Consider the following 25,784-nt stretch of genomic DNA (forward strand, 5'->3'; position numbering starts at 1 on the left):
ATGTTTAACTCAACTACTGAGTGATCAGACAACCCAATTGGGGTGTAAGAAATGGAATCGGTGTTTGCTAACAGTGATCTATTAAGCAAGAAAAAGTCTATTCTGGAGAACTGATGATATTTTTTACTGTAGAAAGAATACTCTCTGCGGGTACCGTACTTAACTCTCCACACGTCACACAACAAATACTCCTTCATAATATTTTTCAGAACGGACAGAGATTTCTTAGGGCAGTTATATTTAGATTTCGAGGTGCGGTCTACTTCAGGATCTAATAGCAGATTAAAATCACCTCCTAACACTATAGGGACCGTATATTGCAACATATAGTTTTCTAGTTTCTGTAAAAAACAGGGCTTATCCTCATTTGGGCCATAGTAAACCCCACATAAGAATTTAACTGCACTTATTGATACTATTACGACTAACCACCTACCTGACTGATCTGTGGCCCAATCATGCATAACAATTCCTTTATTAGCGCAGATTATAATTGCCACCCCTCTCGTGGTGCCTGATTGTTTTGAACAGAAAATGTCCTGAACCCATTTGTTCTTAGTAAAAATGTTTCTACATTCGTCTGCTTCCAAGTGGGTCTCTTGTAGAAGAATTAAAGAAGCCCCCACATTTTCCAAAAAGTGAAAAACGTTTAATTGTTTCTTGCGACTCCCTAAACCATTCAAGTTCCAGGAAAGGATTTTAGTATGCCTAGCTTGAGACATAACAAATTCTTAACCTATGATTTGTGGCTAGCAAAGAGCATATTAACCTATAATGACAATTAAATCAAAAAAAAAAAATGAAACTTTATGGCGCATGAGGACTTTTTTATCTGATTTTTTCCCCCAGCCCTTGAAACCCCTCCCCCCCACCCCCAGAGGAACCCTTCCCTCCTGATTGGCGAAAATACGCCCTAGGAGGCCCTGAAACCCTGTTGCCCTGCCTATAAGAAAGTAAAGATCTCTAAATCCCCTTCTGCACCTATATTTATTTGTTTACTTCCTTATTTTATTTTTTTCCCCATTAATTTATCTCCCTATTTTTACTAAATCAGACCACACCACTCTCATCATTTTTTTTTTACCCTTTTTACCCTTGTTAAACACCCCACAGCGTCCTATATATATATTTTTTTAAAATTTTTTTTTACTCTCATTCTCCCCCTCATCGAACTTAATTAGAGTTGGGGCAGGTGGTAGGAGGTACAGTTGACAACTCAAATGTACACTATTCTGTCTGCTCTTTCATCCTAGCTAAAACTGCATCAGCTTCCTCAGGAAAATGGCACGTATACATTTTATTATTCCACATAATTTTGAGGAGCGCTGGAAATTTCATTTGGACCTGTGCCCCAAAAGAACGTAATTCTGGCATCCTAGAACCAAGCTCCCATTGTCTTTGGGCAGTCTTACTACCTATATCAGATCTAATGTGGTAGGGACTAGCTCGAAAGTGTAAGGAAGTGCGAGATAAACATCTAGTGAGAATCAGCTCTTTTATGCTATAGGTTTGAAAGTATACCAAGATCTTCCTAGGGGCCTTTCGGTCCGGATGTAACCTAAATGGATCTCTGTGGACCCGCTGAATCTCAGCTTCCAAATTAATATCAGGTCGAACCTTAAGAATGTCTTCACGTAACAGTCTGCAAACAAATCCCTTTATATCTTCCACTTCTGCCCCTTCCGGAATTTTTAGAATCCTCAGGTTGTTACGTCGAGATTGGGTTTTCAACCTTTCCAAATCCATTGTTATGGTCCGATTCTGAGCTTTTAACGCTACAATGTCTTGAGAGTTAACTTTCGAGGACTCTGTAAGAGTTGAGACTTTTCCCTCTAAAGCACTAGTTCTAGTACTAATGCCCTCAATTTTGGCCTCCAAAAGATCGAATCTGTCATGTAATCCCCTCTGATTTTTTTCGGAGATCTCAAATCTTTCCAATAAATCTCCTCTCAATGAGTGAAGTAAGGAACCCAGGCTTTTCTCTGCTGATTCGCTTCCTCCGCCGGCCCCAGCTTCCTCATTTAAGGGTGGAAATGAACCATTACTTTTCAGACTTAGTATTGGCACTGTATGAGAAGATTGGAGCTCTGTAGCTTGAGATACCTGTTCGCCATTCATTAAGGCCTCACCAAGCTGTCTACTAGTGTGACTTAAGGGAGGTTGTACCGGTCCCCCAACTACCCCAGCAATTCCAGCCGCCCCAGATACCTCTGAGGAATTGGCTCATCCTGGACCCTAGTCGGGGGGGAGGAGGAACATGGCGGCGGCAGGCTAGTGGCTGCTGCGAGGTTCCGTTCCCAAGAGCCCTTAGAAGCACTTCGACAGGTCTCTTCCCCGTCATGACTACGGATGACTGCGGCTTACCTAACGGTGAGAAGAAGAGTTGCGCTTGATTAATGTTTGTATTCCGCTATACTGAGTTCTTTCCCGTTCTTTTCCTTTCCTTGCACGGTCTGCGAGGCTGCTGAACACAGGACGCTGAAGCCGGAGGCACTAGGACCTACTCGGCGTATTGGGATGCGAGGGAGAGACCGAGAGCGAGAGCGTGAGCGGAGGTACGCTGAGGAGCCGAGTACGGGGCAGCTGTATCGGGTCACAAGCCAGGAGGAGTCTTTGAAGCCGGGGGGCACAGGATACGGTGTTATCACCGCGCAGGCAGTGCAAAACACAGGATTGCAGGTAAGCTGCTATAATGCATGGCTGCGCTCGAGAGCAGCCTTCTGGTATCGGGCAGCAGCAGTATTCACACGCCGGGTTCCTGCTATAGCGTCTCTTACCTGCGGCGATCTGGCTGTGTGCATGGAGGCAGATAAAGCAGTATCTAAGTTACAGCATGCTACCCTTAGCTTAGAAGATGCCTCTAGTGGTGAAACTATAGTTGGCTTTCCTGAGTTACCCTCTAAAGAGACTGTCAGCAGTAGTAGCAGTGAAAAAAGAAGCGTAGCTAAAAATCAATACCAGCTGCGTTCTAAACAAGAACTTAAGAAGAAAGGAGTTCTTAACACTACCGATTTGCTTGAAGGTGGAAGTAGTGGCCCGGTGCCTATCTCACCCTGTAAGCAAAGTAGGAAAGGAGGAGTACGAAGGGGGAAAGCTAAAGGATTAAAACAGACCCAAACTCTGAAAGGGACCCCTTCACTTAAGAGTTATTTTAAGATCATGGAGCAAGCAGTATCATCTAAAGTAAACAACATTGAAACAAACATAGAGGAAGGAGAAATAAACAACCCACACGGGCTTGTGAAGTCCGCAGGTAACTCTTCTGATAAAACGAACATGGTTACGGTCTCCCCTCTTCTAGCTACTTTTCCTCTGAGCAATAAATATGCGGCTTTGGAAGCTCTTTCACATTCTGACCATTCACACACAAAGTAGTTGCCTTCAGTGCAATGGACCACTATGGCAATGTGTGCTTTTTACAAACAAAAAACACTTTTGTTTTTAGCCAATGTTTTTTTCTATACTTGTGAGGGCCAAGCAGTGCCTCCCCTTCAAACTACAAAGTTTTACGAAAACAATAACAAAAATAGCACTGACACTTTCAAAATACCAGCAGTCAATGCCACACCTGTTGGCTCTGTCAAGACCTGCTATTTGCTTGATATCACGGTTGCATTTACAAAATATGTACATGTTAAATCATAAATATATAAAAAAATATTACACAACCTAAATTAATTCCACGCTAAAACAGGACAATTAAAAACATCAAGTAGGCACCATCTAAAACAATGATTTGCAGACCGTGAGGTCTCGATGTTGAGAAATACTGTGGAATTGGTTGGTTAGGTATTATCATTTCCATTTTCCAATATGTGTAAAATTTCGGAAATGTCTGAAGATTTTGGAGAATAAGTGCAAGAAACATTTTGTACACTTGTTAATTCCATTTGTCTACTCCAGTGGCAGAAGGCCGTTGGACCAAAGTCATAAAAGAAACCCCTTTGGATTAATGCAACCTTATCACACCATTCATACACAAACTGCCTCTCACCAGTAGGATAACAATGGACACGAGGGATGCAGTCAAAAAAGATTGATCTAAGAAAATACAAATTAAAAAAATACAAATGTATTCATGATTAAAAAACACCATACATATCATAATACATACACAGTTCATAACCCTTCCAGACCTGGACTGAATAATAATACTCAGACCATATAGTCTACGGCACAATATAATCTTTGTTTAAAAAACATATATATGTACACAAAACACATTAATATACAGAGAAATTGGGAACATAAAAAGGAAAAGCGAATTCCTATTTCTGAAGAAAGCCAGTAAAGCATACATGAATCAATTGTAACAGCTGTAAATAATTTGAAAAAATGCTGAAATTTGAGAAAGTTGTCACCACAGATTTTAAACAGTTTTCTTCTAAAAGCATCCACACATTTCAGTGGGCGTTAATTTTTGGCCAACACCTTCTTCAGGAAAGTTTATTTAAAAGTCCCAATCAAAGTAAACATCTGTAGATTCTGGGCACACAGCGGTCTCCAGAAGACACTGCCAACGGGAACTCAAAGAAGACACAGCCAGCAGGTGCTCTAACTTGTCAATACCTTTGGGCAGATGCAGATCTCAGTATTGTATCTAGCAATTCTCAGTATTGTATTTAGTAATTACTGGATGCTTGTCGACCATCTTTTGTATCAAGTCCTCCAAATCTGAGTCTTTAACTCTACTCTGTTATGGTTTATTATTGGCCGCCGAGTGCTACTCAGTAACTCAGTGGATACGGATTAAAATAGTCCCCCATAGGGTTAATACTCAATTAGTTCCTGTGCATAAAATGCAACAGACTTGCCCGTGCCAATTAGAAGATAGTCCTCGACTAGGATCTCAATTATGTTAACGTGTCCCCCAAAGGGTTTTTCCTCGGTTATCGCCCGTGCCCAATATGTAACAGCCTGGCGGATGCAAATAAACAGCAGTCCTCGGCTAGGATCTGTCTCCTATTTGCAAATCCGTACGGGGCAGATACCTCCGGCATATAGCATGTTGGATACATGTCTCATCATTTCAGGGAGGTGTGTGTATTTGCCAACACACTATGGGCCTTATTATGATGTTGGCTTGCATCTGACCGACCCTGCTACGGACTGATACTGCCCGACCATAGCTCGGTGTTTCCGTCCGCAGAATTTGGACAGTCAGAAACATCAATTCTTGAATGACACCTTATGCGGCGGGTGGAAAAAGGCCTGAACACAAGCTGCTAAGGCTGACATGGAAAGGCTGTGGGAATGTGACATCATAATCCTGAAGTCAGAGATGAGGCTGGCTCCGCCATCATTATGGGATTATGAGTCAATCCGAAGCTCTGACTGGCTCCTTGAGCAAACCTGAAGTGCAGCAGAATCCCCCACTGGGTTCTCTCCGAACAGGTATCGTAAGCTGGCAGTCAGAGGGAAACCATCAATGTCGGGCGGATAGCCTCCGACTAACTGCCGTATGGTTTTCCACCAGACATTGAAATCTGGACCTTTGTGGTATTACCTTGTATCGTTTGGAAATCGCCCGATATTGCTTTAATGCTTTGGAGTCGGGGAAAAGTCTGGTATTTCCATCTCTGTATATTTTCTCCTCCCACAAGGTTTACAAAATAATTGATTACATTCACAGGTCAGACAATATAATCCCTCAAATACCATAACCAGTAAATTGATGACAATGAAAATTGAAATTCCACCAGCCAAATTGGCAAAATTCCCCATCGTGAAGTTTGAGGTGTTTGACAAGTTAGTAAAATGTGTGCTGTGTGTGAAAATCCCTGCAAAAAACTTTTTGCTGAAGAATTTTCCTGCCAACCTTTTTTTCAAAGTTAATTTACCTGTAATTTTTAGTAAGGTGGGCTGGGCTTTTCCTGCAAAGCTTACATTGGCAGAATTTGTTGCTTGCAAGTTTTATTTTAAAAACATTGCAACATCGTGAATTCCACAAGGACGCCAAATTTTTCTGAGAAAATGTAAATACACTTGCAAAATAAAACCTTTGCAACTTTGCACATCCTAAGGAATCATTGATAAAAAAAGCTACAATGTAAGAATCAGAGGGCCCTTGATAACTCTGTCCCAACCTTTTGGTGCAGTGCTACATCTTCTCCTTACACATGATGGGTTAAACAGTTTGTGTCTTCTCTTCTTTATTTGAGTATGCATGTATAAAACACAAAGTTCCACACATCTGATTAATCTTTGATATTATTAATCAAGCTCCAAATTGAGAACTGTCCCACCCACAATAAGCAAGTGAACCTTTTCCAGATAACGCCTAATCTTTAGCTTCAAATTTATTTAGGAAAATCAGAGAGCAAGGATAGAATCATAGGGTGCTCAAGAACCTGGTTTATACTCCACTTTTTTAAAATTTATTTCTTAGCTGAGGCTTCAAATTGTTATGTTACATCCAAGTCAAGAGCATCCGTATTGTTCTAAACTAAATTAGAGCAAGCATTGGCACAGCAATAAGTCTGGAGTTGGCTGCTAGACTTTTGGCTCTCTCAATGCTTGTTTTTACCAAAACTTTATTGCTGGGAAGCTGCCAGGCCCTCTAAAATAACATTGTTGCTAAAAGCATAACTATAGCGTTGGATTCAAAATGTACACTTTGCCATAGAAGTGCTCCTTGTGAAAGGACAGAATGCCATCACTCACAGTGAAATTAGCCAATGACGTATGTGGGCTGACCCATTTCTCCATGTTGTATGTTGTAGTGGGTGAAAGGAAAATGCGAATGGCACAATTATGGGCTAATGGATGAAGAGGGCTTGCAGAAAGCCCATATAAGTATGTAAATTAGACATCTCATTTTAGTAAAATGAAAAAAATTGGCTAACATCGGTCCTATAAACAATTCATTTTGGTGACCAATACTCAAAATATATATTTGTTAATAAGCAACACCAAGGAACATTTCTATGATTATACAGAGTCTAAAAAAAGTTCAGTGTTTCTGCCATTCGCATTGTGCATCCGAAATGACAACACATTCCAATTAGTAGATCGAATTGGCATTTATTGTGTTAAACAAACATTGATTTTCATATTTTACGCTCTAAAATATTTTAATTAAATGAGAGAAATGGTATGTGGTATTTTGGCCTTTATAGGCACTGGACTAAGATTTCAGTGAACTGCGTGGGGCCCATAATGAAATGTATCTAAGTTCCCCTTCTTGGGCTGCATTCCTACGCTGGCCAATCACGGAAATAATGTAAATCTCAAAATCAGCACACAAACCTAGATATGTTAATTGCTTGAACATCTAAACTGTATCTAAATAGGTAAGCCAACTACAGGTCTTCCGTGATCAGCCACAGACCAATATTTTAGTTTATGCCCACTTGATCTTTAGTTTGTTGGCCGCACCATACAGCTCTAGTTGAAAGATTGCTCTACTTGATTAGTTGGTATAGAGGAATGATTAATCTTGTTGAAGCATTGCTCTAGTTGATAGTTACTCTAGTTGAATGATTACTCTAGTTGAGCAATTGTTCCAGTTAATTGATTGCTGTAGTTGAGGCATTACTCTGGTTGAGTGATTGCTCCCTACAGACCAATAGGTATCACACTTCGGATGACTGTGTCATCTGCTTAGGTTAGAACTCTCCTCTTAACTGGGTTCAATTTATGAAGGAAAGCTTTAGCTTTGCTTAAGGTTTGAGGCAATTCAGCCAGAAGAAGATTAGGTAGCATATAAGCCAAGGGGCATTCCCACTTCTGTTTATAGTTTGTGATCATCAACACAAGGGGAATAATCAAAGTTACAGATTAAAACAAATTATTAATATGTTTAGTATAGTACTTAGAATACCCCAGTCTCCGAGTTTTACCCTATACAGGTTTTTATGCAAAAACAAAAGACCATTGTAAGAAAATGACCAATTTTGCGTGATCTCTCCTATTTTATTGCTGACTTTTCCTGCTGATATTTAGACCCTAAAACATGTAGGAATAGGGTGATCCCTGACTTGACACATCTTGCTCTCCTATAAGGTCATAGTATATGTTGTAGGAACTACACCCATGGGATGGAGCATTAACTGACACTCATGGACTGCAGCACTTATTGTGCCATCTGATAATGTGATAAGGAAACATGGCTTCAGGCCTACCAATGTAGCCTGACTGCTGCTGTTTAAACCTGCAATCTGACCTGTTAATGTAACTGGCCCCAGGATGCTTGTTTCCCGGTCCAAGGAAGACCTGGCTTGGCAGTTCGGGCTGGACTGTTCCCATGAGGTGTGTTTAAACAGAGAGAGACCCCTTGTCAACAACCAAGGGAGTAGAGTACTATCAGTACAAAAAACAAATTATGCCTTGATTCACATTCATTCAATCAACAAAAACACCCTATCAATAGTGGAATTCTTAATTCATATAAAACACATAGATAAACTAAAAAAAGATCTCACTCAAAGTCCCTGATATACTCAAACAATGATATTACTAAAACATGCAGTGCAAACAAGTCAATTTATTTCTTTAGTACAAGTAAATATTATTACAACACAAATATTATAAAAACACCTATAGTAAAACACAATCCAGGTAGGTTTAATGCTTTATTCAGTTTGGCAAACACAACCATACAAGCAATCAACAAAAACAACACTTGTATCACTTTTACAGAATAAAATCGTAATTGAACAAGTCTGAATAAAACACATACAAGAAGCAGCAATAAAAACAATAATTTCCATCTAACACAATATACTATACAATGCTTCAAGTACTGAGCATATGATCCATACTAATCTCCTACTACAACTTTACCATACATTTTTGGGATAATAGGTTTATGTGCAAATTATGCTATAAAGTGTCTAATGCAAATCGTTTCATTTAGTGCAACAATTACTAAAATTTCAAGGAACCACAACAGGATACCGTGTGCTTCCATAGTTGCACAATGTGCAAAAGAGCAAAATATATTATGAGCTATTAACCGCTACAAACTGCAAAATTATTATAATATGTACAAATTACGCTATAAGGTGTCTAATGCTATGCAGTTTGTGCAAAACTTGCTAAAAAGCAAAAGAGCATACTAAAGTGTCAGGTGCTAAGTAACTTAAACAAAAACTTGCTAGGGAACAATGGGGCCATACTAAGGTGTCATGCGAATCATAGATGTACAATATGCATAAAGACTTTACATTTTTAATTTTCGATCTAAATGCCTGCTCAAGGGATAATAGATTTCCTGGCAGCTATACATTTTAAAATATATGAAGCTACATAAAAACAAATATCTGCGCCTTCTAAAGGTGATATTAACTTCATTGCCGTTTTAGTGGAACAAACATTATATTTTAAAAAGATAGGTTTCAGATAAAATTTCCTAAGTGAATGATAACATTTACAAAACATTAAAAAGTGGCAGCAGCTTTGTCTCGAGGTGTTGTCACAAGGACATGTAGATGAAGTGCTTGTTTTCATGTGCGGGAATGCCACAAGGTGGTGAACAATTCCCAACCTTAGTCGTGTTAAGACAAAGCGATGGGAATTACGTGACACTAAAGTTAGATATGTCTGGAAACCTTTTCTTAGATTTAATTCCTGGTAAAAAACAAAAGTAGGTTGTTTCCCAGACACTTTCACTCTGGCCTCCCTACAATGAGATAGGAACATTGCTTTTAACTCCTTCTTTGGGATCGATGCTACAAACTCTGGTTCCAGAAGGATATTGCAATTGTACAGGAGTTTAAACCAGTAGTGAATATATCTAAGCCACGGAATCCGGGAGAACTGGTCTAGCCTCATACAATCTCTAATGATCATTTGCGTGAATAGGGTTTCCGTTTTCGACCAGATTGAACGCCAAAGTGTCAGGGGGCGTAAGGCGGCCAAGTCTGAAAAGTAATCTATTCCCACCTCCTTGTGAATAAGTTCCGTAGACGCGGAAGGGGGAACACACAGCAAACGCTTTAGGAACCTATTTTCATCACACTGTAGCAACTTTCCACAATGGTGGCCCCAAACGCCTGCTCAATATAACGCAGACGAGACACACCTAGCGTTATAAATGGCCACCATGTCTTTTATCCTTCTATCCCCTAGTTTATTTGAAAATCTGAATATGCTTTTGGTATTCCTACTCATTTTGAGACTCACATTTTCATGTTCGTTAGCCCATTTCCCGTCCCCTGCGAATGTTATTCCTAGATAGCAGAGCATTTTAACAGTTTGTACTTTAGCGTTTTCAATATAGAAGGTTCTAGCTGACTTAGGTTTTTTCCCGCATGACATGACATAAGTCTTGGTTTTGTTTATTAAGAGTTTCATCCTCTTTATGAACTTTACAAAACTATCAATAAGTCGTTGAAGTCCAATCTGAGTGCGTGATAGTAAAACAGCGTCGTCCGCATATAATAAAATTGGGACGACTTTCCCATCTATAAGTGGGGCATCCGCAGATATCTGGGTTAGGGTTGTGTTGACCTGAATAATAAATAATGAAAATAAAAGAGGGGCCAGAACGCAACCCTGGCGGATGCCTCTTGAGACCTTAAAAAAAGGGGTACATTCGCCACTTGGACCATAACGTACTTTGGAGGATAGCTTCTCGTAAAGTCTCGCTAAAAAATGTACAATTTCCTTGGGTGCGCCCAGATCCAATGACGTAGGCCATAAAATAGAATGACCTACAAGATCAAAGGCGTTGCTCAGGTCTGCAAAACAGAGGAACAGGTTTCCCTCCTTAACAGTGGTTTTATTAATCACAAGGTCTAGATTGACGCACTGTTCCAAGGTCCCTAGACCTTTTCTGAACCCATATTGTGCTTTTGATAAAACATCATGCTCTGACACCCATATTTCCAATCTATTTAGCATGATCCTGCTCACGATTTTAATAGAAGAATCTAATAGGGAGATCGGGCGGTAGTTACACGCTTCAGATTTTGATCCTTTTTTAAAAAGAGGAATTATTAGCGACTGACTCCACGACAACGGGAACTGTCCTTCTACCGCTATGCTAAAAATTCTTGCTAATATAGGGGCCCAAAGATTCATCTCCGCTTTATATAAGTCCACCGGAACCCCATTGGGGCCGGGGGCTTTGCCTCCTTTACTGTTGGTTAATCCCTCATATACCTCATCTATACTTATTAGCAAGGGTAGTGACGACCACATACAATCATTACTACTAATTGTTTCTAAAACCAACCTATCTGGGTTAAAAATGTTTGTAAAATGTTCAGTCCATGAGTTACAGTCAACATGCGAAGTTAATTCCGGCACCTTATCGTTCTTTAAAAAGGGGCTATTTATGGTCTCCCAAATAGTTTACCATTATTAGTTTCAGCTGCAAGGTTAAATTTATTCCAGGCCTCCTCTTGAAGGTCTCTTTTCCTATTTCCTAAAGCTAGTTTATAGTTATATCGTAAATCTTTAATGGTCATGTTATCTCGAGGTTTGGTGCACAAGGCTTGTTTTAATTCACGTAGTGCCAGTGTACAACCTTTATCAAAACACCCTGAACACATTACCTTAGGTCCACTGTTTCTTTTGGTAAATAGGCCTTCTATTGTTTCATTTATCTTGAGAAAACTAGTGAGCATAGTTTTAGGGTTAACATTATCATTATCGCTGAGGCAGTAATCTATCTCAAGGCTACACTTCCTTACCACCTCCTTTTGCATTTTCTGGGGATCAATACCAGCCCATTTGATCCTCATGCCGTTAGTTCGTATAGCGGCAATATTATTAATGCAGTTTTTATTAGGTGCTTGTTTATTTCCCCAGCACAGTAACTATATAGATATACTATTGTGATCACTTGTTCCTTGCTCCGTGATCAACAAATTGGAGTAATCAGTATTACTAGAAATCAGTATATGGTCAATGTTGGTATTGGCGTTCCTGCCTGTAAATGTTGGACAGATAATATTTTCCTTATTTTTGGTACAACTAAGTAGTTCCAAATCCAACGTTGCTATCAAATTATTTAGAGTTGTACCATAACCACAGTGGGGTAAATGTAAATGGTCAACAGCATCATCAACGCCACCTTCCTTCCTGAATCCACACGACTTATTCGGGGCCAGTGGGCAGGATTTGATGTTAAAGTCATCTGCCCAAAGGATGATGGCCTGCTTACGTGATGATGCCAGACCCTTTTTAATTTCACGCCCTAGTGGGTGTAAAATATTGCCTCTACTGTTGTCAAAGATGTTATTATAGTAATTGATGAGTATTAGATTTTTACCTTTAATAAATTCTATCCACAACACCTGGGTGTATATATCCACTGGGGTGCAACTTTTGATCTTGCACATTGCTAGTTTATTTGATATCAAAACTAAGAGGCCACCCTTTGCTCTGCCAGCTACAGAATTAGCGGCGCTTAGCCAATAGGAAGTATATCCCTCTATGAAAATGGGTTCCTTACCCCATGTTTCTTGGAGGCATATAATGTCATGCAATACAGTGATTGTAGTGTAGTTCCTATATTCCCAATAGGCTCTGCGCATTGGAATAACATAAACGATAGTTTAGACGTAGGACTGAGGTCGACTAGGTCTCTATTGAATATGTTAGACTTAATTGTGTGTGCCAGATAGCTCAGAGGTCACTAGAAACTTTCTTGAATAAACAAGAAGGTATTAACTTTCCTGAATAGACAAGAAGGGATTAGCTTCTGACAACCATATCACATGACAACTTTGTTCCCCCTGCAATAAGGAATATATCTCTAGAGTCGCGGAAACAATAGATAGTTATTTCACTCAGTCAATCGTGCATGCTTCGTTTCACCAGAAGTGCAGAGAAATAGAGAGACGGGCGTTTTCAATAAAAGGGTTATTTATTGAGCAGGCTTCTTTCTCATGCAAGAGAAATGAATTGCCACAATTGCAATACTTGTCATAAAGAAAAGTGTGTACAGTAAAAGTAGTATTATGAAATAATACTGTAAAAGCATTTATATGGTTTCTGAGCCATAAGATACTTAAAATGGATAAAATACATACAATAATAAAATGATGACTAAACATTCTCAACTGGTGTTTCTAAGATACGCCTACCCCAGTGTACCTAACCTAAGCCTAGTGCTTGGGAAGGAGTAGGTGAGTTACAGTTTTTGCCAAGAATCTGAATCAAGAATTTTCTTAGGGTCTAATCAGCTCCGTACCTTAGGTATAGAATGAAGGAGGTCTTGTATCTCTCTCTCAGGACTCGATCTCCCAGAAACCCGCAAGGGTGACCGGAAAACACTGGAGCTGGATTTCTCGGCAAGAGAAAAGACAGCGTCTCTCTCAGTGCGTCAGCAGGGAGGGTCGGCTTCCTTCGGCACTCGTATCAGCAGGGCGTCGGGCAAGTAGATAGCCGATCTGCTCCAAACCACCATGTGTTGCTTAAGGCAGATATTGGTATATTTATACCTGGAAGGTGCCGAGTTTGACGTAAGGTTGGACATAAGACGTCACTAAGAACTGGTAGTTCTTTCAGGACTCTCAGGAGTTCTAGGACAAATCAAAACAGAAGCCGGGGGAATTCCCGGGCTGCTGGAGGCTTGGTTTGTTTAAAGAACGCGTTGTACTTTCTAGGAGTCTATGGGAGTAGCCTTGCCGTATTTGGACTGCATTGGCTATGACTGATTATGGATATGATTCTTATGCCTTTATTAGGATATGATTTGTTATAACCACATAAGGGCATAAATCGGGAATATCTAATTAGGGTCCTAGATCCATTCACAACACCCACTCCACGTATAATGTCCATCATTACTAAATACTAAGCAATACTAAAGATATAACAATGCATGTGTTTTCCAGTCCACCCCAAAATACATAGTAAGCATTTGAAATGGTGTATACACGAAAATGAGTATAATACTGTACGTTTTTAGTAAGCAGTGGTGTCATTCAATAATGCATATTTAGTACATTTAGAATGTTGACTGAATGAATCACGAAATTTACATTTATGAAATGGCTCTTAATACAGAAGAGAAGGTCGAGACCATTTCATCACATATTTATACAAGACTGTACATGTGCTAGAGGCTAAGTCAAAATATTGTCTCTAGATATTTTAAAAATAGAAATCTTGTTCTCTAAGAATAGTTCTACTTTAAGCAGACTATCATGTGCCAAAAAAGGGTAAATATTTTTGGAACTGGAGAAAAAATAATTTCGCTCTCGGTAAGGGAAAAAAATAGTTCCAATGTTTTTTAGAAGTTCTGTTTATCAAAACTGAAGGCCGAATTCAAAGTTCAGGGAACGCTGTGTGCTTGCTATTTCAAAAATTATTCTCGTTGTTAGGGGAGAACATTAACTCAGATAGGCTGGTAAAAAATTTGTCTACAACAGTAGGTGAAAGTTGGACCAGGTCAGAAAAAGTAGAAATAGTACATATGTGCGTAGCATTGCCATCATCGGTGTTTTGATCAGCAATGATCACGGAAGGTTGTACCTGTGTGCTGCTTTCATCTCATACCTCACCGCCACCTAATCGTAATGGTGAAGTCTCAACGAATGCCGTCATCAGAATGGGTAGCCGCTGGGGACAACACATTGCAGGAGCCGTTACCGAACCAATCAAAGTATCCACATCCATAGGTACTGCTGATGGGAGGGTGAGACAGACGTCTAACACGCATTCTTCTCCGCAAAGCAAGCATCGTAGAACAGGTAGGATGCAATCTTGCCAGATTGTTCTGAATGAAAGAAACCAGGTTGTATTCAGATCTCTTAGCCGAGCCAAGCCGAGGACTTTAGTAATCCGCTCTGGGTATTGCATAGCTAGGATCGTGTCTTCCATTGTAGCCTGAGTTTTGTCTGCGACTTGACTTGCCACTTCGAAAGCAGAAGGAACAAAAATAAGATTCCTGCTACGAGTCCCAAGATCAGAGGCAGGCCGCCAAACACAGAATGCACAAAATTCGGGAAGATGCCAAGAACTGCTGCAAAGGGTGCTAACAGTCCCGAAAAAATTGTCTTAAATACATGTGCGATGCCACTGGTATCTGACATGTTTAGGATTTGACTTAACATTTCTACGAAATGCACGGGGCAATTTGTTGATAATAATGCATGTATCTCTGCAGCTGTCCTTGCAACTTGCAGATCATACGTTTCTCTAGACGAGGTTAAAGGCACAGTTGTTTGTAAAAGAATAGACTTCATTCTGCTTAAGGTATCAATTCGAATAGAAGAGATATTCAAAGAAGGCCATATTGCCGCCTCCATGTCTGGATTGCTGTTTGGATACAATACTTGCATACAACAAGTGACCATGGAAGTAACGCTCACGAGATAGGCTTTTCCTGGCACCATGCCACAACAGCTGTGGTCACTTATTAGAACATAGCTGCCGTGGGAAAGCTGTCTGAAAAAAGGCTCTATCTGTGTAGCAGGGGTGCCGTGCTGGTTACATGAAAGGTTATTTGAAGAACCTTCGCAGGCTCCATGCAAGTTAATTCCTTGACACAGAAGTGTACCGCTTAGTGATTTTTTACAGTTGTTACCACTAAGAAATACTTCTTTCTTTCCCCCACTCCAACATCTATGTGTATAAGGCAAATTCCAGGTTGACTTGATGTATCCTTTACCCAACCTTTCATACAGGCCTGCTGGTGTATACTTTTGGCAGTATTGAAACTGAAAAGTTGTTTTCGGGATTGTAATTGTACCATGTATTATCGATTCAATGACAGGTCTTTCTGACATTGTCAATGGTAATCTTTCTAGTTTTTCAATGCTCAGCACCGTATAGTCTGCCCCTCTTTGTGCCAAAGAAATTTGTTTATCAGTAAGGTTAAAGATTGAAAATAATGACTTTGTGTTGATTAGACGCCATGGCACGTTGCCTGAATGCACATTTTGTAACGTCCAGCCTAACTGTACAATAGAACGTAATTGAGACTGGCCATGTTGTAACATTAGCATATCCTGTTCTATTATATCAATAGCAGATGATACAATGCTGTCCAGTGAATACATTCTGGAGGACAGAGTCGTTAACCCATTGTCCTCTACAGAAAGTGATTTTTCCAAATTAATACGATCAATTTCTCATATTTTTTCTGCAGTTTCAATTTGTGTTACTTTCCAAGCCTCGTTGTAAGCTGCGTATATACCGGCGTATATGAAACATTTTTGACGCTGTTTGCGAGGTCCCAGTAAGAAATCTCTCAAGTCAGCACCTTCTTTAAGTAAAGTTAAGTGTTGCTTAATTTCGGGTAGTGTGGATTTCTGTAGCCATTCGAGGCATAGTTTTCCTACACTGTATGTTGTAATTATCCCTGGATGTTGTCTCTGGGAATATCTTGAATCTTGCCTATTCTGTTTGAACCCCTGTATTTTGTTCAGGAATCTATCTTGACAGTTATTAGTGTCTGTGGGCCAGATCAACCATTTTCTCCAATCAGGATTAGTTCTGTTTTGTTTTAAAATATAGGACATGTCTAACCCCTCATCTGTAGAGTTATTTCTATCAGGCATAGGCTTTGGTATAGACGGGTTGTTTAAATCTTTTATCTTGGCTAGCCCAAGACAGGTTGTTTGTTGAATGGTATCATTCAGGAACATTATTTGTTCTGGGATCATGCAGGCTCTGAATAATGATTCTAAACCTTGTACCTGCCATTCTTTTGTACCCCAGACAGTTTTTGTCTCAATCTTGTTTTTCCAAAATTCAAAACCAAATGTAGACATTTTTTCATAAAACTTTTCAGAATAAATCAATTTAGTATTTGTCAACATGTTTTTCATTCCTGTCTTATTCACAATTTTAAAATAAAAAATTTCTGGATCAGTGACATTAAACCCTGAGAAGTATGGGAATTTCTCCTAAAATGTTTTTGAACTGCCTTTTGGCGGAGTTGCACAATGTTCCCACTGATTATAACTGAAAACATTTCTAGGATTAGCAGATTCATGCAACTAATGATGCCCAAAATGATTGAAGCAATACATTTCTTCATAATTCGATGAACCCTGTAAATAATCATGTTCTGTAAATTTTGCTGACATTTCTAAATCTGACATCATATTATTAATATTTTCAAAGTCCCAATCATCAGAGAAAGTACTAGGTGATACAAAGTCACTTAAAGAAATCTTGAACTGATGTGGATATTTCAGGAGCTCAACCGGGCCATAGATTTCGTAATCAGTTTTGTCCCAAGCTACACCACCAGGTATAGGAATGGCTGTGATGTTCACTGATGATAGTTCTCTTTTTTCAATGTGAGAGGATCTGTGAGGTTTTAGAACCAAGTTGATGTTCTGACTTGCTCTGTCCATTGTACTATATTTTCCATCAATCATTCTTCCCAAGTTTAAAATTAAGATAAGCCAGAGTAGGAGGAAAAGTACACCTAACACAATCCACAGTTCAATCCAAGGTGAAATCAGATATGTTTCTCCAAGTTGATGAAAGAGATCTGTAATTTTGTCTCTGAAAGTTTTTTTGTTTGCTGGCTTGTCTCCATGTTCACTTGGATCATCAGAAAAGTCATCGAAATTGATAAAATAGCCAGATGCAGTTCTGTCAATTGTTGGAATTGCTTCCGGATTTTCATTAATCTTTGGATTTACTTCTTCCTTTGTTTTATTAGAATAGTCTGAGGCTACATCATTGTAGACAGGTGTTTCTTGACGAACTGTTGCAATTTGGGTTTCAAGAGGCACAAGTTCCATGGCTTTGTTGCATGGTCCTTTTTTATTCACTGTAGGTTTATCAAATGTGATTTGTCTTTCAGTTTGAACCTCTTAGATTGTAGCAAGGTTTTGTCTTCTGCTTCTTCTTGGGAGTCCACTGGGCCTACTACTTATTATTGGCCACATCGTTGTGGTTTTACCAGGTCGATTGATACAACTCTGTTCTCCTTTTTACCAGCAAGGGGCAGTAGTACTACTGATCTTGTTCCGCTGATAGCTGTACTGCTTTTCTGTAAGAAGGCTAAGCATGGGTGAATTTTGCAAATTCGCGATCCGCGAATTTGCGGATTTGCGAATTCCCGATCCGCAAAATTCACGAATTTGTGCGAATTTTCGGATTTTTGTTTTTTTGCGTGTTCGCAGGGTTTTTTGCGTGTTCGCAGGGTTTATTGCGTGTTCGCGGGGCTTTTTGCGTCTTCGCGAGCCGCTTGCATAGCGAAGTTACCCATGCAGTCGTTTATGGGAGAGGGAGAGAGAGATAGATAGATAGATAGATAGATAGAAAGAGAGAGAAAGAGAGGGAAAGAGAGAGGGAGAGAGAGAACGAGAGAAAGAAAGAGAGGCCGGATCTCTGAAGGGCCAGATTCCTGAGTTGCCCCTACAGAACATACAGCTTTTTATTTTTAGCAAAATGCATATGAAAATTGTGCTGTAAAGGTCTCTTTTAGTTTAACCCCTCCTGACAACTCAAAATGGGTGTATTTGCCATCCTCTCCCTTCTTTCTGTTTTTATATCTGTAAGTGCTTCCTGATGAGGTTTAATTCCTTGGACAGGTGCCTCGTTGCCTACTTGTAACTATTCTCTGACTCTGCTTCAAGGGTCAGAGCAGGGTCAGAGAATAGTTGCAAGTAGGCAACGAGGCGCCAGGAAGCAATTAGCAGCAGGTGTCCAAGTTGAAGATAATTTGTTTGTAACCCTTTTGTAAAAGGTTACAAAGAAATTAGGTTCAACTTTTGCACCTGCTGCTGTAACCCTTGCTTGGCTGAAAATTCGCCCCCGCTGATTGGTGGATTTTACCGCGATTTTGCGAGATTCGCGGATCGCGAAATCACAGAAAATCCGCAAATTCGCCCGCGAAACGGATTTTACGCCCACCCTTAAAGAAGGCCCACATTCCTTCTTCACCGCGATCTTTTCTCTGACCAGATCCCCAATCTTTGGAATCCAGACAGGTCTTGCTGGGACAGGTGGCGTTTCTTCAGTGGTCGTTGGCTTTAGCTTTGTGTTACTTAGACTTTTTCTTGTTTCTTTTAAGTCCTGTAAAACAGCCAATTATCATTCTTGTACCAAACAAAAGTTCATACGGAGTGATTCCCCCCAGAGAATTTCTTGGCAGATTGTTAAGACTACGTTGGACACTTATTAGATGTTTGATCCACCCATCACCCGAACCTAATACCCTCGCTGCTATAGATTGCATTATGTCACGGTTTTTTCTCTCCACTACCGCATTTCCCTCAGGATGGAATGGACAAGAGTACCGCAATGCAATGCCCATGCTGGCCATGGCCTCCTTGTAAGCTCGAGAGCTAAACGCAGGACCCTGGTCAGAATGTAGCATGCCAATTGCGTATGTGCCGGTAAAGACTCGCAAATATTTTATAACAGTTCTGGCGTCAGCCGAGCGCTGGGGCCACATCCAAATGAATCTCGTCTTAATATTTATGGGATCGCATTTGTCCCGTTGGACGCCTGCGTGTAGATAGTCTAATGCTGTCTAATAGAGGTGTCTGGGCTGGTATTACTGTGCTATGGCCAGATATCTGGTCCGGTTCATAACTGCAATCTCTATTGCAGTCCTGACAATCCATTGCAAAGTTATGAACTTGCACGCTCATTCCCGGCCACCAGTATTCTGATTGCAATTCTATTAGAGATTTCAGGATCTCTTGGTGCCTCAGACCCATTCCCATGTGTGCTTCCTGAATCAGGTAAGCCCTCCGGTTCGTGTTTGGAATTACTCTATCCCCCACTCCAGGGATTTGAGCAAACGGAACGGAGTTTGCATCAATTATGTATGCATTTACGACTGGATAGTTTAGAGGTAACACCGCATAATTGCCTTCCATTGAGGCTTTCACTGCTAGTAGCGTTTCTCCATCTATTTGTGTTTTAGAATGCTTTTTTGTAGCTACGGAAGACGGTTGACCAGCTGCCGCTGTGGCTCTGTTAGCCAATGAATTCCCTGCAACGTGAATGCCATCACGTTGAAGACTCTGCGTATGTATCACGTGAGCCTTTCGTAGTTCTTTCTGCAAAAGAACTACTTGTTCCCATAGTTTTTTTTATATTTTATTGTGCCACCTGTCTCATCTTTGAAACCATTCTGAACCCAGTTCTGCATGGAATTATTGTAAGATTCGACGTAGTAATGCGAATCGCACACTATTAGTGTGGGGAATTTGCGATCTGTATTTTCAAGCGCCATCTTCAATGTTCGTAGTTCAGCTCGCTGAGCTGTACTTTTTCTGATTGATTCAGTTTTAGTGACCATCGGTCTGAATTTACCTAAGCGCCAGCGACCTTTAACAATCGCGCACGCAGCATTGTAAACTTTTTTATCCACAACGTAGTGTTGTGCAAATTTGTCTGTGTGGATTACACGGGTGTACTATTCCAGAGGTAGAATTTCGATCGACAGAGGACATTCTTTTTCGTATTCTAGATGTTCTAGCTTTTTCTTTTTGGGATCAAATGCGTGTATCACGTCAGTTGTATCAAGAGAATTAACCCATTGTATCCATTTTGGATCTAATGCCATAGCATTTATAATGCTCGGTTTTGTTACTGCTTCAAGGGCTGATACTGCTGTTAAAACAGATATCCTTTTCCCATGAGCTAGGGGTTTTTCTTTTGCTACAGCCGTTTGAACCGCAGTAGAACTGAATTTCAATTCAGCTTGTGTGTACAAGTGTTATTTGTAAGCTATTGGTACCGTTTCTCCCTTATTAGAGGTCAGGTATGTAAATCCGCATCTTCCTGGGATGACTCGGATTACAAGGTTGCGTTTGTTTGCATGTGTTTGCAGTTTTGTTTTAGTTAACATATCTGTCTGTAATGATCTTAAAATGTCTGCGTGTTTTTGAGTCCAATTAATTGGTTTGAAATCAGGTTTTATTAATTCGTAGAGTGGTTTAACCCTCTCTGCATAATTTAGAATGTAAGTTCTTCCAAAATTCAGGAAACCTAGAATTGATTGTAAGTTTTTCAGCGTTTTTGGAGCTTGGAGTACTGCACACTTCTCTAAGAAGTTGTCTGCTAGGCTTTTGCCTTCACTTGATAACTCATATCCTAAAAATAGGACAGTCTGGTGGGCAATTCGTGACTTTTTAAAGTTAAATTTGTACCCTTCAGATGCGAACCCAAGTATGATGGTGTTCACTCTTTTCAAGTGTGTCTCCAGGTCATTGTCTGTAAGATAGATGTCATCGATATAAGATAATGCCTCATCATCGTATATTTGTAGTAACTCTGTTACCCTGGCTGAAAATAATCCTGGGCTATTCTTGAATCCTTGTGGGAGACAACAAAATTGCTTTTGGGCCCCCATGCTGGAGAAAGCGGTTAAATACCTCCTATCTGGTGCAATGTTTTGACAGAAAAAAACATTTGAAATATCTAATGTCGTTTTATATTTTTTTGCACACAATATTATTCATTAGTGCTGCACTGTGTGAATTTTGTACTGCAAATGTTTTGCAACAAGTGTTAAAATGTCTGTAGTCCAATACTAGACGATATGAATTGTCTGGTTTGGAGACAGGAAACAAAGGATTGTTCATTTGTGAGGTGCATGTTTCATCACCCCCTGGTATTCAAGTTGATCTAAGATCTCTCTGACTTATTTTTTAGCTTCTTGCTTAACAGGATACTGCCTCTGTGCAGTAGACTGATTTTTTTACTGGATTTTATGGTAAGGAGAATCCTCATCCCATCCTACATGATTTTTATATAATGCAGGTGCTTGGCCACAGCCCATTTTCTTGCATATGTGTATTTTTTATGAATTGGAATTTGATTTGAGAAGGCAGGCATAATCATTTCCTCGCCATGTGGGCTCTCCCTAACAAAGTCTGGTGGCCAGTCTTTCTCTGCTAGCAGAATATCATAGCCTTTAGATAGCTTCTCCCAGAAGAGACCTTTTATTTTCCTAGTTTTGTCCCCCTCTATACGTAATATTATTTCATATAGTTTATGGGGCACGCTAACTCTGGTGTCTGCAGTTTCCACCTGAATGTATTCATTCGTGTCCACTGTCTCCAGAAGATTCATCAGGAACTTGCGAGCTATGGTCACTTATGCTGCGCTGTCTAGCATTGTTTGGGCCCACTCTCCGTTCTTGAGTTGTGTCCTCAGGATCCTCGGCATGTTTTACTTTAATGCTGGCTACCTTCTTTTTGGGAAATAGTAATTTATTGCTTTGATGAGCAGGTTCTTTGTCTTTGGACTTGCCGCGCTCTTCTTTATGTTCTGACCGTCCTCTTCTTTCCGATTTCTGTGAGGAAGTCTGAAAAGATCGAGAGTGACGTGTATCAATATCTTGATATCTGTCAGGTTTTCTCAAATTATCCCTATTTCTAAGGTTATATCTTTTTTTAGAGGGCTCCCGTTGTGGAGACTAGTCCCCCCTTCTGGAGATCTATCTCTCCGTTGGGGCGACTTTCCTCTGGACTGGAAATGTTTTTCTCTGGGAGTGGTTTACTTATCACCCTCTATCAAAAAGGAGGGAGTTAGAGAGGTGACCAACAGGTCAACGGACACTGTTTACCTCCCAGGGGGGGTATGAGAGGAAGGTCCAGTAGCAGCTGTGTCCGTGTTAAGCACTGAGGAAACAAGAGAGGTCGCTGTACTGTTCCTAATGGGGAGTGTCTATCTGGCATGACCGCAGATGTTAGAGTAACATCCTGGGGCATCCATTTTGTTGGATGGAATGGCCTCACACACCCCGAAGGATGTCATGCTTCATCATCGGCAGTTGCTCCTCGTCGGGGAGGCGGTGCAATCCCCGACGGGCTCACCTCAAAGAGGGGCTCTTTAGCGGAGATCTTTTTCCAACTGCCTTTTGGTGAGTGGGGGTGTGTGGACCGGACTAGAAGTGGTGGTGTTTGGGATATTAAAATGTAGCAAGGGGTACCTGAATTCTATTTATTCTGGGGGTCCCCTGGTTACAGTTAAAAAAGGGGGTTAGGCTCACTAGGTGGTCAGCAGGTTAGGTCAAGTGACCCTAGTTGAGGCTAAAGGTGATGGGGGTCGACATGTTTCACGCTATGGGTCTATTCACCCGCGATTCATCAGGACCGTGTAAGAGTGCAGTGGCACACATGCAAGTGTCACGTGTGTCTTGTGTTACCTCTGTGGGAACTCCTATGCCTAAGGGTTGAGGACTATCTGCCACATGAGGGGTCGGCGGGATTAGACATCGGGGGAGAGCCCAAGGAGTATGCTCTATCCGTCCGTGTCCATGTAGTGTGACCTACCCTTCTCCGCCGAGCTCGAGTATCACCCTCCCACTTCTTCTTTTGAGAATTGAGATTATTTTTAATAAAAGTCTTTTCAGGGTTTTCAGTTAGTTGGGGTTTTAGTGGTTTCCCACCCAAACTATCTCTACCTAATTCTTCATAGGATTTTTCAATTATTCTGGCAAGTTCAAAAGGTTGGTCTGCTAAGTCTGTTTCTTTTAGTTTTTGGCGGTAGGTTGTACAGTCAATTGTCAATTGGAATAATTGTCTATATGCCTTTGTTAATTCTTTTATTTGAACTAAAAGTTCTTCGCTTGACATTTTTTCAATGTCAGGATGTGGTGTATAACTGGTTAGAACCGGCCATGTGGCTCTTGGTCTACCTAGTGGACGAGCCTGGTAATGTGATTTTGATGTTTTAGGGCGCCATTAAACCAGAGCTCATGCTCCTGGTAAGTTATTGGAATTTCAACTTCCTCGAAAGGTGTGTATTCCTCTGGAGGTTCCTCTATTTTGTAATAGTAGAACTCGCGTGTCACAGCATTTGCTGCTGGAAAAGTTATCCATGAATAGAATACCTCTGTCTGCCGATATTCATGTGCCTCGACAACAAATATGACTGTACCACCTCTTGATGATACTTCATTTTCTATAAGTTTTATAGTTAAGGTTTTCCTTACATTTACCGGGATGAGTATTGCATCCGGTTCATTTTGTTGGAGACTTGTGTCTTCCGCTAAAAGTTGAGTAGCTAATCTAGCTCTCTCCCTTTCGTCGTCACTTTACGACATTTTACTGACTGAAAGTTTTGCAGATCAAGTTTCAAGGAAACAAAGAATAGGTGCACAATATTTTGGAACACTGTATCCTTCAACGTTGACTAAACCAAAAACTGATACATAGGAATCTCTTCCTACTAAGTTTTGGCGGATATTAACCTTTTACCCACTCCAGACGTCTATTGGAGTTTTTACGGGAAAAGGGGTCTGTGTGAAAAGCACAACTGAGTTACTCTAGTATCTAGTGTTAAATTATCGCCTTACCACACGTTGGGCGCCATGTAGTGTAGTTCCTATATTCCCAATAGGCTCTGCGCATTGGAATAACATAAACGATAGTTCAGACATAGGACTGAGGTCGACTAGGTCTCTATTGAATATGTTAGACTTTATTGTGTGTGCCAGCTAGCTCAGAGGTCACTAGAAACTTTCTCGAATAAACAAGAAGGTATTAACTTTCCTGAATAGACAAGAAGGGATTAGCTTCTGACAACCATATCACATGACAACTTTGTTCCCCCTGCAATAAGGAATATATCTCTAGAGTCGCGGAAACAATAGATAGTTATTTCACTCAGTCAATCGTTCATGCTTCGTTTCACCAGAAGTGCAGAGAAATAGAGAGCCGGGCGTTTTCAATAAAAGGGTTATTTATTGAGCAGTCTTCTTTCTCATGTAAGAGAAATGAATTGCCACAATTGCAATACTTGTCATAAAGAAAAGTGCGTACAGTAAAAGTAGTATTATGAAATAATACTGTAAAAGCATTTATATGGTTTCTGAGCCATAAGATAGTTTAAAATGGATAAAATACATACAATGATAAAATGATGACTAAACATACTCAACTGGTGTTTCTAAGATACACCTACCCCAGTGTACCTAACCTAAGCCTAGTACTTGGGAAGGAGTAGATGAGTTACAGTTTTTGCCAAGAATCTGAATCAAGAATTCTCTTAGGGTCTAATCAGCTCCGTACCTTAGGTATAGAATGAAGGAGGTCTTGTATCTCTCTCTCAGGACTCGATCTCCCAGAAACCTGCAAGGGTGACCGGAAAACACTGGAGCTGGATTTCTCGGCAGGAGAAAAGACAGCGTCTCTCTCAGTGTGTCAGCAGGGAGGGTCCTTCCTTCGGCACTCGTATCAGCAGGGCGTCGGGCAAGTAGATAGCCGATCTGCTCCAAACCACCGTGTTTTGCTTAAGGCAGATGTTGGTATATTTATACCTGGAAGGTGCCGAGTTTGATGTAAGGTTGGACATAAGATGTCACTAAGAACTGGCAGTTCTTTCAGGACTCTCAGGAGTTCTAGGACAAATCAAAACAGAAGTAGGGGGAATTCCCGGGCTGCTGGAGGCTTGGTTTGTTTAAAGAACGCATTGTACTTTCTAGGAGTCTATGGGAGTAGCCTTGGCGTATTTGGGCTGCATGGGCTATGACTTAATATGGACATGATCCTTATGCCTTTATAAGGATATGATTTGTTATAACCACATAAGGGCATAAATCGGGAATATCTAATTAGGGTCCTAGATACATTCACAACATGATAAAATCCCTCCAGGAAGGTGTATCCAATTTCCTAGTAATACCAGCAATGTTCCAGGTAACCAGGCTATATCCTGCATTTAAATTTAAATTATCAGATGCTGGTTTCTGTGCGGACAGTACAGGGATGTCTACATGTGGTATCATGGGCGGTATTTCGGAAGTTATTGACGTTGTAACAGTTTTCCTTTTTGTTACATTACATATATCATCCTTCATAACGGGGTCTAGGGTTAATTTAGGTGACTCATTCACGGGTAATGTTGATACAGACGGTAACAAGGGGGGAAATAGCAGAACCTCTCTACCTGCTTCA

Source organism: Lissotriton vulgaris, unplaced genomic scaffold (genome assembly GCF_964263255.1).
Source record: "Lissotriton vulgaris unplaced genomic scaffold, aLisVul1.2 SCAFFOLD_236, whole genome shotgun sequence".
NCBI classification, from domain to species: Eukaryota; Metazoa; Chordata; class Amphibia; order Caudata; family Salamandridae; genus Lissotriton; species Lissotriton vulgaris.